The 12,650-nt window shown below is 37.1% G+C and overlaps 1 pseudogene; it reads left to right on the top strand.

Annotated features, from left to right (window-relative positions):
• Positions 1-495: 495 nt before the first annotated feature.
• LOC132297977 (small nucleolar RNA R71) lies at positions 496-594 on the top strand (annotated as a pseudogene).
• Positions 595-12,650: the final 12,056 nt, after the last annotated feature.

Below are 12,650 nucleotides of genomic sequence, written 5' to 3'. Positions count from 1 at the left end.
TTCCTCCTCCCGGGATTATAGTGAGTGCCATAAGGATTATTCCATTGGTTAACAAAAACGGCATTCACTTGTTCATGGTGTTCATTTTGCGCATGTCCATGAGGATAGTTGGAAGTAGAATGCAAAACATTAGAACAAGTCATGCATGATTCATTGGAAGGATAACGAGCATGATTAGGGAAAGCAGACACTTGATGAGCCGAATTTTGGTTGATCAAAAATTGATCAGACCTTTGGGATAAAGACTTTACTTCGGCGGTTATAGCATTAGAATTATCAACTTGATATAAGCCTACATTCTTTCTTTTACCTACTTTTCTACCATTTTTAGATGATAAAGATCGATACATTGAGTTTTCACTCATGCTCTCATATAAGTGCCACACATCATCTTCATGCCTATCAAGATAAAAACCACCCATAAAAGCATTAACCATACCTGTATAGTTGTCTGACTAACTTTCAAAGAATTATTGAACTAATTGCCATTTAGGGATGTCATGGTGTGGATATTTTCTAAGCAAATCGTTCAATCGCTCCCATGCCTTATGAAACATTTCCCCACCTCCTTGTGAGAATTCATGAATTGAAGTTGTCATTGCATTGGTCTTAAACACCGGATAATACTTTTTCAAGAACTTTTGCTACATCTTTGCCTCAGTAGTTATAAAAAAAAGCCTTAAATTGTTAAAACAGTATTTTACTTTATCTTTTAGGGTGAAAGGGAAGAGTTTTAATCTTAAAACCTCTTCTGGCATGTCCATGTATTTCATGGTGGAACAGACTTCAAGAAATTCATCCAAATGCTTATAAGGTTCTTGACTTGTTAGCCCATGGTAATTGGGAAGCATTTGGATTGTTTGTGGTTTAATCTTATAATGGTGTGCTCTAAATGGAGGGAGTTGAATGCATGTTGGTACGTTATACTCATTGGGCACATAATGGTCTCTTAAATTAAGATGAGGATTCTCAACCGGTGGCTCTACATAAGCCCCATGATTTGCTTGAACAACACGATGTGGGGGTGGTGGTACAAAGAATGGCTTTCGCATTCCCATTGGAATTTGGCCTTGTTATTGTGGAATGAAGGGCATGTCTAATGGTACTTGCATGTTATATGTTGTTGATGCACATTAGGGTGAAGAATGCCTTGTTGGTCAATGTGATTAAGGTCCTCAACATGGTCCTCATTATGTTCCTCCATTGATAAAATGGAGTCACTTGAATTACCTCTTCACATTGGATTACGAACAACCGATTCTAGATTAAAATTCAATCGGTCAAGAGTAGGATTCAACGACCTACGACCATGCATGCACAATCAAAACAAGCAACAACTCAAAAAATAGCAAGTAGCACGCACTTCTCCTCCGCAACAAGTTAATTAACATCAAACCTCCACATACATTAATCCCATACTCCCATGCTTTCAATAAATGCAAGAAAATAAAGTGCCACTATGCAGGCCGACGATTTAACTAATCAAATAAGAATTGTCTCCATGTGAGCTCACAATTTAACCAAGCAAGAAAGTTAGAAAAGCTCACAAAGGGTCCTTATGCAACTTTAAAATATTTTTAATTTTTGCTTTGCCTTGTGTAATGGCCTCCGTCATTTTCCTTCATTTCATTTTTCTGAAATTTTACGGATAAATTTTTTTCGTTGAATTTTCTTTTCTGAGTTCAGTTACTCATCACTTAGTGTCATCTCGAGTGCTCAGAAATGGTTTTTGAGACTCTTTCCTTTGGATTGACAACTTCCTTTAAGGACCAAGTCATTTCCACATTTTCATCTTTTTGGACACTATTCACTTTTTGTCTTTTTCCAATTGTCACTTTGTTGGCACAACCTCATTTTTCATGTTCGGAGTTGAGTTTTGACTTCACGAGTTTTCATTTTAGTTGATTTTCTCAAAACACGTAGCTTTACTTTTGGAGAAAAGCTAGCCGGTTGTTTCTTTCTCCCGTAGGGGCGTGGATGAAAGGATTCGTCACAAACATTGATGTTTCTTGGAGTATTTTTTATAAATATTTTTTGGAGATATTTTGATTAAGGGTTTTTAAGAAAATATCTTTTAGAAGATATTTTCATTCTGGGTAGTTCTGCAGTTATCCCTTTTTATAGGGGCCATTGTGTAATTAACAAAAGTTATTACAAAATGCCTCGTTTTGAGCCTGGATCCTTATATGGGATTCATTTTCATTTTTCATTGAGTTGTGTACTCTTATAATTTTCTCACAGTTATTTTCCCTAGTTTTAGGGTTTTCGGTCATAGTTGCCGTCGAACTTGTTCGGGGCATATCTTTCTACACGGGACTCAGTTTTCAATGCCATTTCTTTCATTGTTCATTTTTCTTTTCATTTTAATTCTTTTTTATTCATAGTGTTTTACCGTTTGGGCGTGTCTGTGCAAATTCCACTTTTTCGGACCCGGCGGTGCCTTTTCGAGGCACTTTTAGGGTTTTACTATAAATAGGGAGTTATTAAATTTAAAAAATTTCATCCTCTTCTTCTCACACTGTTGCAGATCAGCCATGGTAGCCCAAGCAGGCTACCACCCTTCTTCTCTCAAATTACCCTTCTTCCCCTTTATAAAATGCAGTAGTGCCTTAGCGTTTATCGTAGGCCTTAGCGAGGTAGTCCTTTCCCCCTTATTAGAAGCCGATTCCGACCATTTTTTAGTTTAAGTTTGGATTTTCATGGTGCCTCAAGGGTTAAAGTTGCTTCCCTTGTAGTCCCGACATAACCTAGAAGTATTGTCGGATTCAGAGCGATTTCCTTCCGATGGGGATTTGAGATTTCATCTCAAAGTGAGGTATGGGACATTTTAGGTTTAAAAAAATGTTGTATTGATTGTTTTATAAGCTTATACAACTTGTATGCATGCCTAGGTATTTTATCTAGAATTTAATTTAATTATTTTCTTGGTATAAGATTTAATTCTCATGGTTGTATATAGCTTAGAATTAAATTATGGCATGCAATTAAATTAGACCTTGATATGTTTATTAACATATATTAAATTGGGAGGATTTGAATAAGTATTGAAACTTTTATTTAATCTTTTACTTATATGAAAATTTAATTCACATGGTTGTAACTAGCATGGAATTAACTTGTAATGTGATATTAAATTAGGCCTTAGTATGTTCTTTAATAAATATGAATTTAAGAATACTCGGAGTTGTTTTAAAATCTAGAGAAAATTAATTAATTAGGTTAATAAATTTTATTTTAAGTGTTATACTCACTTAGTTTGATTTTTATCTTGATATTGTTGATGAGCTTGGCATGTTCTATCATATACATTAAATTGAGAATAATTGAATAGGTTTTGAGACTTTTTTTTAATTATTTTCTTTGTATGGAATTTAATTCACATGGTTGCACCTAACTTGGAATGAACTTACAATATGATATTAAATTAGGTCTTAATATGCTCATTAACATATATGAAAATGAGAATATTTGAATGAGTGTGGAGAACTTTATTTAATTATTTTTTTGTATGAAGTTTAATTTCCTTAGTTGTGAGTTTGGTAGAAATAACTTGTAAACTGTTATTAAACTAGCCTTGCCATGACTTTTAACTTATATTAATTTCAGAATACTTGGAGTTACTTTGTAATCTAGAGAAATTAATTATTTAATTTAATTAAATTGCATTATATGCTTCCATTGAGCTAGTTAGGTATTGAAGTTTTTTTCATGCTTAACTTGTAAATTTGGAACTTGTTGTATGATAACATTATAGTATTCCATGAGTAGAAGTTATAGTTTAACTTGCTTATATACACATTATATATTTGACATGTCGTATGCTATTGTAGCTTGAAGATATAGGATGAATATTGTGTGTTTTACTTGACTTGTTTGTGCACAATACTTGACTAATATATTGTGTATATGTATTATACCTTGATGCACAACTTGTTGATTTTAGGAAAGCTTACAAGGACATTATAATAAGTTACGGTTAGGGCATGGCACTAGTACAGGGGATGAAAGCTCCCCCTACAACATATAGTGCACACTGGGTGGTTCCCTGAGGGCTAGTAACCCTAAAACATCAATATACGATTTGATTCTGGGTTTAGTGCGCACTAGGTAGTACCTTGCGGGCTAGTAACTCGTGATCAACTTGCTTGGTCAATGAGATCGTATGTTATTGTCTTTCCTCCACTACTTGATTTTGCATTCAATTCCAAGTTGTTTAAAATGGATTGATTTATATCTTGAGATGTGGTGTTTGACATTTCAATGAGGTTTAGTGTAATATTTCTATTTTTCACCATTTTTCATTTTCTGGAAATTTTTGATTTTTCGAAGGTATTTTCGTCTTTTCTCGTTTTGTGTGCTAGACGTCGTGGGGTGTGACGGGTGTGTCTGAGAGTTGGTTGGGGTATTCCATTGAGTTCAGGACTCTTGGAAATGCAACAGTTGCCATTTTGGCATTTTTTTTTTTTCATTTTTCGGGCCTGACGGTCCTAGGTTGGACCCGATACCAGAATTATCGCGTACGGGGATTATGGTTAGGTCCACTTGCATTTCATTTATTTTTAATTGTGGTGTTTTATGTTATTTTTGTATGGTTGGTATGTATATATATATGTGTGTGGTGAAAAATTTTAAAAGGGAAAAGGAAAAAGATTTTTTTTAAGTGGTGGGACCCACAACTTTCTTGTTATGGCCATAAGGCCATTTAGACCTCATAATCTCTCTATCTCTCTATCTCCCGGCTTCCTCTCTCTTTTCTTTCTCTTTTTCTTTTTCTTTTCTTTACAATTTCAAATCTCAATTATTGTCCAGCCATTTGGAATTTTTGAATGCCGTTTATGGCAAATTGAAGATCTCGGCGAGATCTACGCATTAATAGGAGCAATTGCTTGTTTGGCCACCGATAAATTTTTGAATTCTAGGGTTTTGGACTTGGAAATTGGGGATTTTAAATCCATTGAGGTAAGGGAAGTCTAAATTATGAATCATATGGTTTTAGTGAGATTCTATGAATTTTCTTACTTGAAAACCTTGATATTGTCAAGCATGCTATTTCTACATAATGAAATATGAAAGTATGGTGTGTATGATTGACTTTATGATTTTGATGTTTTTAATAACATGATTATGATGTATATGATGATTTTTATATTGATATGGTAGTATGACATGCATATTCATGACAAGGGGGTGAGTTGAGAAGATGAAGGTTAATGTGGGAAAAAAATGGTTAGGAAGTGAGGTGATGGGTTATGTTATAAGTCAAGGTGATGGTCATAAAGGTTTTTAGTGAGGTTAGGTTGCAAAGGAAGAAGAGGGCATTTGCATTTCATGTGTGATGGAATGTTTTATGAAATTGTGAAATTCATGTATGTCTATATGGTTTGTAATCCCATGACCCCTTTTCTTGATTCTCTCTTTTTTTTTTTGGTTGTGGCTCATGGGATTTTTAGGAATATGGTTCAGGCTTTTTCCTACTGTGCTATTGAACTCACCCTATTATCATTAACATTTTTTAGGAATTCAAAGATGAGCCGGTGAATGATATCCATCCATGGTTATTGGTGTAGCTAGACAGTTTATAATTTAAGTCTATGTACTTATGATTAATGTAATTAAAAGTATCTTGATGTAGAGGGAAGTAATTCAACCTCATTTTGATTTATAAATGTTATCTTATCAATGTGAGGATGATTTATGGATGTTTTGGAACAAATTTATATTAGTTTTCAAGGTTCCTACCAAGCCTTTCTTCATTTTCACAATTACAACATTCTAGTAGCTGAAACACAGGACACAGAGCCAGTTCGGTTGACCGGTTCTTTTCATAGCCTCGAGATCTTTTACTTCGGTCGACTAAAACCTTATTTTGGTCGACCAGTTCAGGGGACTTCATTTCGGCCGGTCGGTTCTCTATTCTGGTCGATTGAACCATGGCTGCTTGGTGATTTTTTTGTTCCATCCTTGGTTTGAACTAACCCCGAGTCTTGGATAATTATTTTAAGTCTTCACAGGACCCATTTAAGGCACAATGATAATAAGTGGATACTAGATATGTTGTAGATTGACTTAGGTGACCTCGAGTTCGGGTAAGGACCTGGATAACAGTTTGGACCCACGGGTTTGGGTCATTACAAAATTGGTATCAGAGTGTTAGGTTTAAAAACCTAAGGATGATGGGTACAGTTGACCTAGTGGGGTTAGAGTTGGATTTGATGTGATTGCATGCTTATGTTTACGAACTCATGAATAAAATGAAACGTGCTAAATGATAAGGTATTTATTGTTATTAAGTTGTTGATTGATTATTGTGAAAGCATGCCTATTTGCTAAATGTTTACATGTTTATTGCTCGTTGAGTTTATTGATTGTCGAATGTAAAAAGCATGAACAACTGCTTAATGTTAAACGTTTATGTGCAACTACTTACATGAATAAATTTGTTTAAAGCATGCCTAATTTGCTACGTGTTTAATTGTTAATTATTTACCATTGATGAAAGCATGCTTAGTTGACTACGTGATTATTTGTTAAGTGTTATTATTGTTAAAAACATATTATACAAGTTCTTATTACAAGTAATTGAGTATGAGTTATGTAAAAATATAGTATAAGATGTGACAACTTTTAAATGAGCATGCTAGATATGATCTTGTTTTGGGACGTGGTTATACGTTTAGGCTCATGTTGTGGTCGTTCATCCACTAAAGAGTGGATGTATGCATGATTTGTTGGATTCATTGTTGACGGGTTTAAGTGTTCGGGACAGTGTTGTGCGTTGAGTTATGGAAGGTTTTGATCCACCCATGTGAGGGGCTTGTTCATTCCTACATTTGTAAATGTTTAGTTCTTATCGAACGAATAGTGTAAGCACCATAGCTCGTGGATTGAGCTATTTCATGTCTTATTGTATTGATTTTGTAATTATTTTTGTAGAATCGTGTTTGAAGATGATGTAGGGAGATGGATCCGAATGAAGTTGGGGAGTGAGCAAGTGAAGGGCCATCCCATCCAGTTAGGGTTTTAATGGGACAAGGCTGAGATAGAGAGGTGGATGATGATCTATAAGTATCAGAGGATGATGTTTTGTTAGCAAGGGCTGTAGCCTTAGCCTTCAGAATTTAGCGAGTACCACAGCTTTTCAAGTGGTACCACAACCGGCTATTCAACCACAGGAGACGGAGATGGAGTGGAATCTTCAGTACCTGCTTCAGTTTAACAAACTAATGAAAGTAACATTTGAGGGAGGTCTAGACCCGTTGGTGGCAGACGATTGGTTGGATGAAGTTGAGAAGCATTTCAGGGCAATAGCTATACCTGATGATCGGTTGAAAATCACCTTAACCATGCATAAGTTTGTTAGCAACGTGGCAGTGTGGTGGAAGACCATGACTAGCGCGCATAACATTGACAGTATAAGTTGGGATGCATTCAAGAGTCTTTTCTTTGATAAGTACTTCCCACAGACTATGAGACAGGAATTGAGGACACAGTTTGATGGGCTTGAACAAGGTGACATGTCAGTGATAGAGTATGAGAATAAGTTCACTTCTCTTTCACGTTTCGCTATAGATGTGTTAGGGAACGAAGAAGAGAAAACACGGCAGTTTGTGTATGGTCTAAATCATTTTATTAGACCGGGGGTGACACTTTGAGATTAAAGAATTATTCGGAGGCGGTTACGAGTGCACTGGTGGGAGAAGCAGAAGCCAAGGATCGGCAAAAAAAGAGTGGTATTATGGGTTCTTAGGGACGAGGTATGAGTGTGGGTACTACTTCCAGGAGTTAGGACAGAAAGAGGCACAAATGTGCTTCACCATTTTCTTAGGAGCAGTGAACGACAGGTGCTACTCCTATTTTTGGTGTTTTTTTAAGGTCCTCTAGGAAGACTATGGTGTGTTACCACTGTAGACAGCCAGGACACCGCAAGACTAAATGTCCTCTTAACAGACATAGTTCTGGAGTTTGTTTTTGGTGTGATCAATCACGCCACATGAAGAGGGACTGTCCACAAAGGTGAGGAGATATTACTATGATTGATTATGATATAATGGGGGCGACCTATGACTGTGATATAACTGGTGGTTACCTATGATTGTGTAATGGGGGACACTTATGAGTTTTGTAACGGGGGTTACCTGTAAGTGTTGTAACGGGGGTTACTTGTGAGTCGTGTCTGTAACGGGGGAGATCTATGAGCCAGCTTGTGTTATAATGGGGGATACCTATGAGTCGTGTTAGTTGTAATGGGGGACACCTATGTGCCAACTTGTGTTGTAATGGGGGATACCTATGAGTCGTGAAAGTTGTAACGGGGGACACCTATGAGCCGGCTTGTGTTATAAGAGGGGATACTTGTAAGTCGTGTTGGTTGTAATGGGGGACACCTGTGAGTTATGTTGTATAGTTCTCTATTAGTTGTGTTGCATGGTTGTCTATGAGTCGTGTTATATAGTTATCTGGAAGTCTTGTTGCATTGTCATATATCCGTCTTGTCGGGTTGTTAGTATGTTGTGTCGTGTGTTATAACCGAGCTACCTGTGAGTCTGGTGTTATAACAGGGGCTACCTGTGACTGTTGTAACGGGGGATACTTGTAAGTTCTGTAACGGGAAACACTTGTGAGTTTGGTAGCAGGGGATACCTGCGAGATTGGGTGTGATAGGAGATGTCTGCACACTATTGTTCTGGTAATGGGGGCTACCCGTGAGTTTAGGTAGATACCCGTTCACTTTGTGCAGTGTCGGGTTCATTTGTGCCAGGATGGTGGACATATCCCACAGTATGGTTCTGGACTGGACAATATTGATGATGCTTAGTGTAAGCCCTAGGGGCAAGATATAGTTTGAGATATTTTGTATGAGTTTCAAGTTGTAGTGATGTACTAGTTGCGACTGTTATGTATTAAAGTAATGATGTATTTGTAAGACTATATGTGTATTCACAGACAATTTTATTAGATAATGATGTATATTTTGTTAATAGTTGAGCTCTCATTTAATGGTTTTATTGACAAATTAATGACAGAAAAGGGCTTTCAGCCATGTTACCTTTAAGGTTATGGGTGTGGTTGTGATGTCACTTAGTTGTTTCTATGAATAAAAGGTCTAGATTTTCATTTATAAGATTTTTCTTTGGGCAGGATGAGATACGATGTCTTATGATTTGTTGTCTAGCCCTAGTGGTTTGGAAAGTGGCACTATTCTCTATTACGTGTGGATGCTAGGTGTATGAGTTGCAGATCAAGTTGTTTCATCTCCATTTTATTCCTCTTTCTTGGCATATCGTATGCGAGCGTCGATTGGTGTGTATTCATTTTTGTTGCGGTAGAGGGACTGGATCTTCTTTCGTCTTGTTTTGGTTCTGGCAAGGACTTTGTTGTATGTGAGTTTTGTGTCACCATATAGGAGTTGTGCGTATGAGCGGGCAAAAGAACTTTTTAGAGTTCTTTTTTTTATTAGGGATCCCGAGTGAGGATTTGTTTTGGATCGTTCGACTTAACTCCACGGTAGGAGGTGAAGTCCTTGGTTTTATGGGATTCGTTCTAAAAGGTCATGACCAATGCAACTTGAAGCGTGACTTATTTTCCGGTGTGTACATTTTCTTAGGGTCTTGGATCCAGCAGTGGTATCTAGTAGCTGTGATTTGACTCGTGTGCTGAGGATGGTTAAACCGTGTGTTGTGGATCATGCATTTAGAGTAGACGTAGAGATTGGTATGTATTTATACTTGAGGATTAGACCTGAAGACAAGAATGATGTTAATGTTGAGGTCGGATCGATGATGGGAATGGTCTGGCCAACCATTTCTTTGAGTCAGTCTTTCCTTAACACAATGTCAGGTTAAAGGTCAATGATCATTGATTTTAGTATGTTTAGTAACAGATGAAGTACGGTGTTGTGCATTGCGCATGTATGGTTGTGCGATCCCATTTTTGAGTGAGTCTCGTTTGGAATGCATAGTATTCTTTGTACGTGTTCTGGTGACTTGTTCTGGATGGTGGTATACTTGGTATAGGACTACGTGTCCAAGGAGTTTCAGTTATTGGATTAGTTAATCTTTGAGCTATGTTGATAGGTTATTTTCCTGGGTACCGGATGGTACATTTTTGACAGGTCAGATGGTTCTCTTGATTACAGTCGTGGATGTTTAGCTATGATGTAGCTATTGAAGGAAGCAGTTATCAGAAATGGTTTTACGAGTATCTTTAGGATAGTGAGTTAAGCTCATATGATGGTTTGTTGAGCGGTTTTGTGACCATTATTTTATGGACCTTAGGGCATTTAAAGTGAATTGTGTGAGGCGTTGCTGGTTGGACTTACCGTGTATGGGAACCAATTATTTTCTGGTGGGATGTCTTGTGTGGACCGCGTTAATGCGAGTTTATGTATCGGATTGGTCTTAACCTAAGTTGAGTTTGGAAGTAGATGGTTGAGTGTCGTGCTGACTTAAATTGAAGGATTCTTTTAGTGATGCACATTTTTGTGTGGGTTAACTGAAGTCATTAATTGTGGATTTTGTACTGACTAGTAGCGTTTACTGGTTAAAAAGGATGACAATCCTAATACTTCTCAGGGGTCGAGACTCGGTGGAGTCATGGAGTGTGGCTGGGGGCTTGTGCTTTGCGTGCTTTGCATGTGGCAATAGAGAATTTCATTCAGCATGAAGTGTGCCTTTACATCCAGTTGGTATTGTGAAGGAAGGGTTACGTGTGGCTGTGGTCACTGTTCGGTCAAGGTTATGTTGGGTCGCTAGCACAGGGTTACGAGTGACATGAGACATGGATTCTTCGTGTCGGCGTGGAGTGTTGCGTGGGGTGCCCGGAGACGTATTCAATTTTTGTATCCTTTTATCTTTCTCTTATGAGGTGGGTTGATTTCGGGGACGAAATCTTTTAAAGTTGGGGAGATTGTAATATTTCTATTTTTCACCATTTTTTATTTTTTGGAATTTTTGAGGGTATTTTTGTCTTTTCCCGTTTTACGTACCAAAAACCGTGGGGTGTGCTGGGTGTATCCGAGAGTTGGTTAGGGCATTCCATTGAGTTTAGGACTCTTAGAAATACAACAGTTGGCATTTCGGCATTTTTTTGTTTTTTTTTTTTTGTTTTTCGGGCTTGACGGTCCCGGGTGGAACCCAATACCAGAATTGTCGCGTACGGGGACTTTGGTTGGGTCCACTTGTATTTCATTTATTTTTAATTATAGTGTTTTATGTTATTTTTGTATGGTTGTTATGTATATATATGTGTGTGTGGTGGAAAATTTTAAAAGGGAAAAGGAAAAAGATTTTTTTAAGTGGTGGGGACCACCACTTTCCTTTTTATGGCCATAAAGCCATTTAGGCCTCAAAATCTCTCTATCTCCCGGCTCACTTTCTCTTTTCTTTTTCTTTTCTTTATAATTTCAAACCTCAATTACTCTCCAACCATTTGCAATTTTTTAATGCCGTTTACGGCAAATTGAAAAGCTCGGTGAGATCTACGCATTGATAGGAGCAATTGCTTGTTTAACCACCCATAAGATTTTTGAATTCTAGGGTTTTGGACTTAAAAATTAGGGCTTTTGCATCCATTGAGGTAGGGGATGTTTAAATTGTGAATCCTATAGTTTTAGTGAGTTTCTGTATTTTCTTACTTGAAAACCATGATCTTGTTAAACATGGTATTTCTACATGATTAAATGTGAAAGTATGGTTTGTATGATTGACTTCATGATTTTGATGTTTTTAATAACATGATTATAATGTATAATATGATTTGTATATTGATAATTAGTAGTATGACATGCATATTCATGATAAGGGTGTGAGTTCAGAAGATGAAGGTTGATGCGTGAAAAAATGGTTAGGAAATGAGGTGATGGGTTATATTGTAAGTCAAGGTGATGGTCATAAAGGTTTTTAGTGAGGTTGGGTTGGAAAGGAAGAAGAGAGCTTTTGCATTTCATGACCGATGGAATGTTTTATGAAATTGTTAAATTCATATATGTCTATATGGTTTACAATCCCATGACCCCTTTTCTTGATTCTCTTTTCTTTGGTTGTGGCTCATGGGATTTTTTGGAATGTGGTTTAGGCTTTTTTCTGCTGAGCTGTTGAGCTCACCCTATTATCATTAAGATTTTTCAAGAATTCGGAGACGAGCCGGTGAATGACATGCAACCATGGTTATTGGTGTAGCTAGGAAGTTTGTAACTCAAGTCCATGTACTTATGATTAATGTAATTAAAAGTATCTTGATGTAGAATGAGGTAATTCAATCTTATTTTGATGTATAAATGTTATTTTATCAATGTGAGCATGATTTATAGATGTTTTGGAACAAATTTATATTAGTTTTTAAGGTACTACCAAGCCTTTCTTCATTTTCACAATTGCAGCATTCCAGTAGCTGAAATCCAGGTCGTAGAGCCAGTTCGGCCGGCCGAAATGCCTGTTTTGGCCTATCGGTTCTTTTTACAGCCTTGGGATCTTGTACTTCGGCTGATCGAAACCTTATTCGATAGACCAGTTCAGGTGACTTCATTTCGGCCAGCCGGTTCTCCATTTCGGTCGACCGAACCGTGGCTGCCTGGTGATTTTTTTGTTCCATCCTTCGTTTGAACTAACCCTGAGTCTTGGATAATTATTTTAAGTCTTCATAGGAACCATTTA

This window comes from Cornus florida, unplaced genomic scaffold (genome assembly GCF_030987335.1).
Source record: "Cornus florida cultivar Cherokee Brave unplaced genomic scaffold, ASM3098733v1 CherokeeBrave_3.0.0_Hap2_Chr02, whole genome shotgun sequence".
NCBI classification, from domain to species: domain Eukaryota; kingdom Viridiplantae; phylum Streptophyta; class Magnoliopsida; order Cornales; family Cornaceae; genus Cornus; species Cornus florida.
Note: the sequence above shows the minus strand (reverse complement) of the source record. Positions and strands in the feature narration are given on the sequence as shown.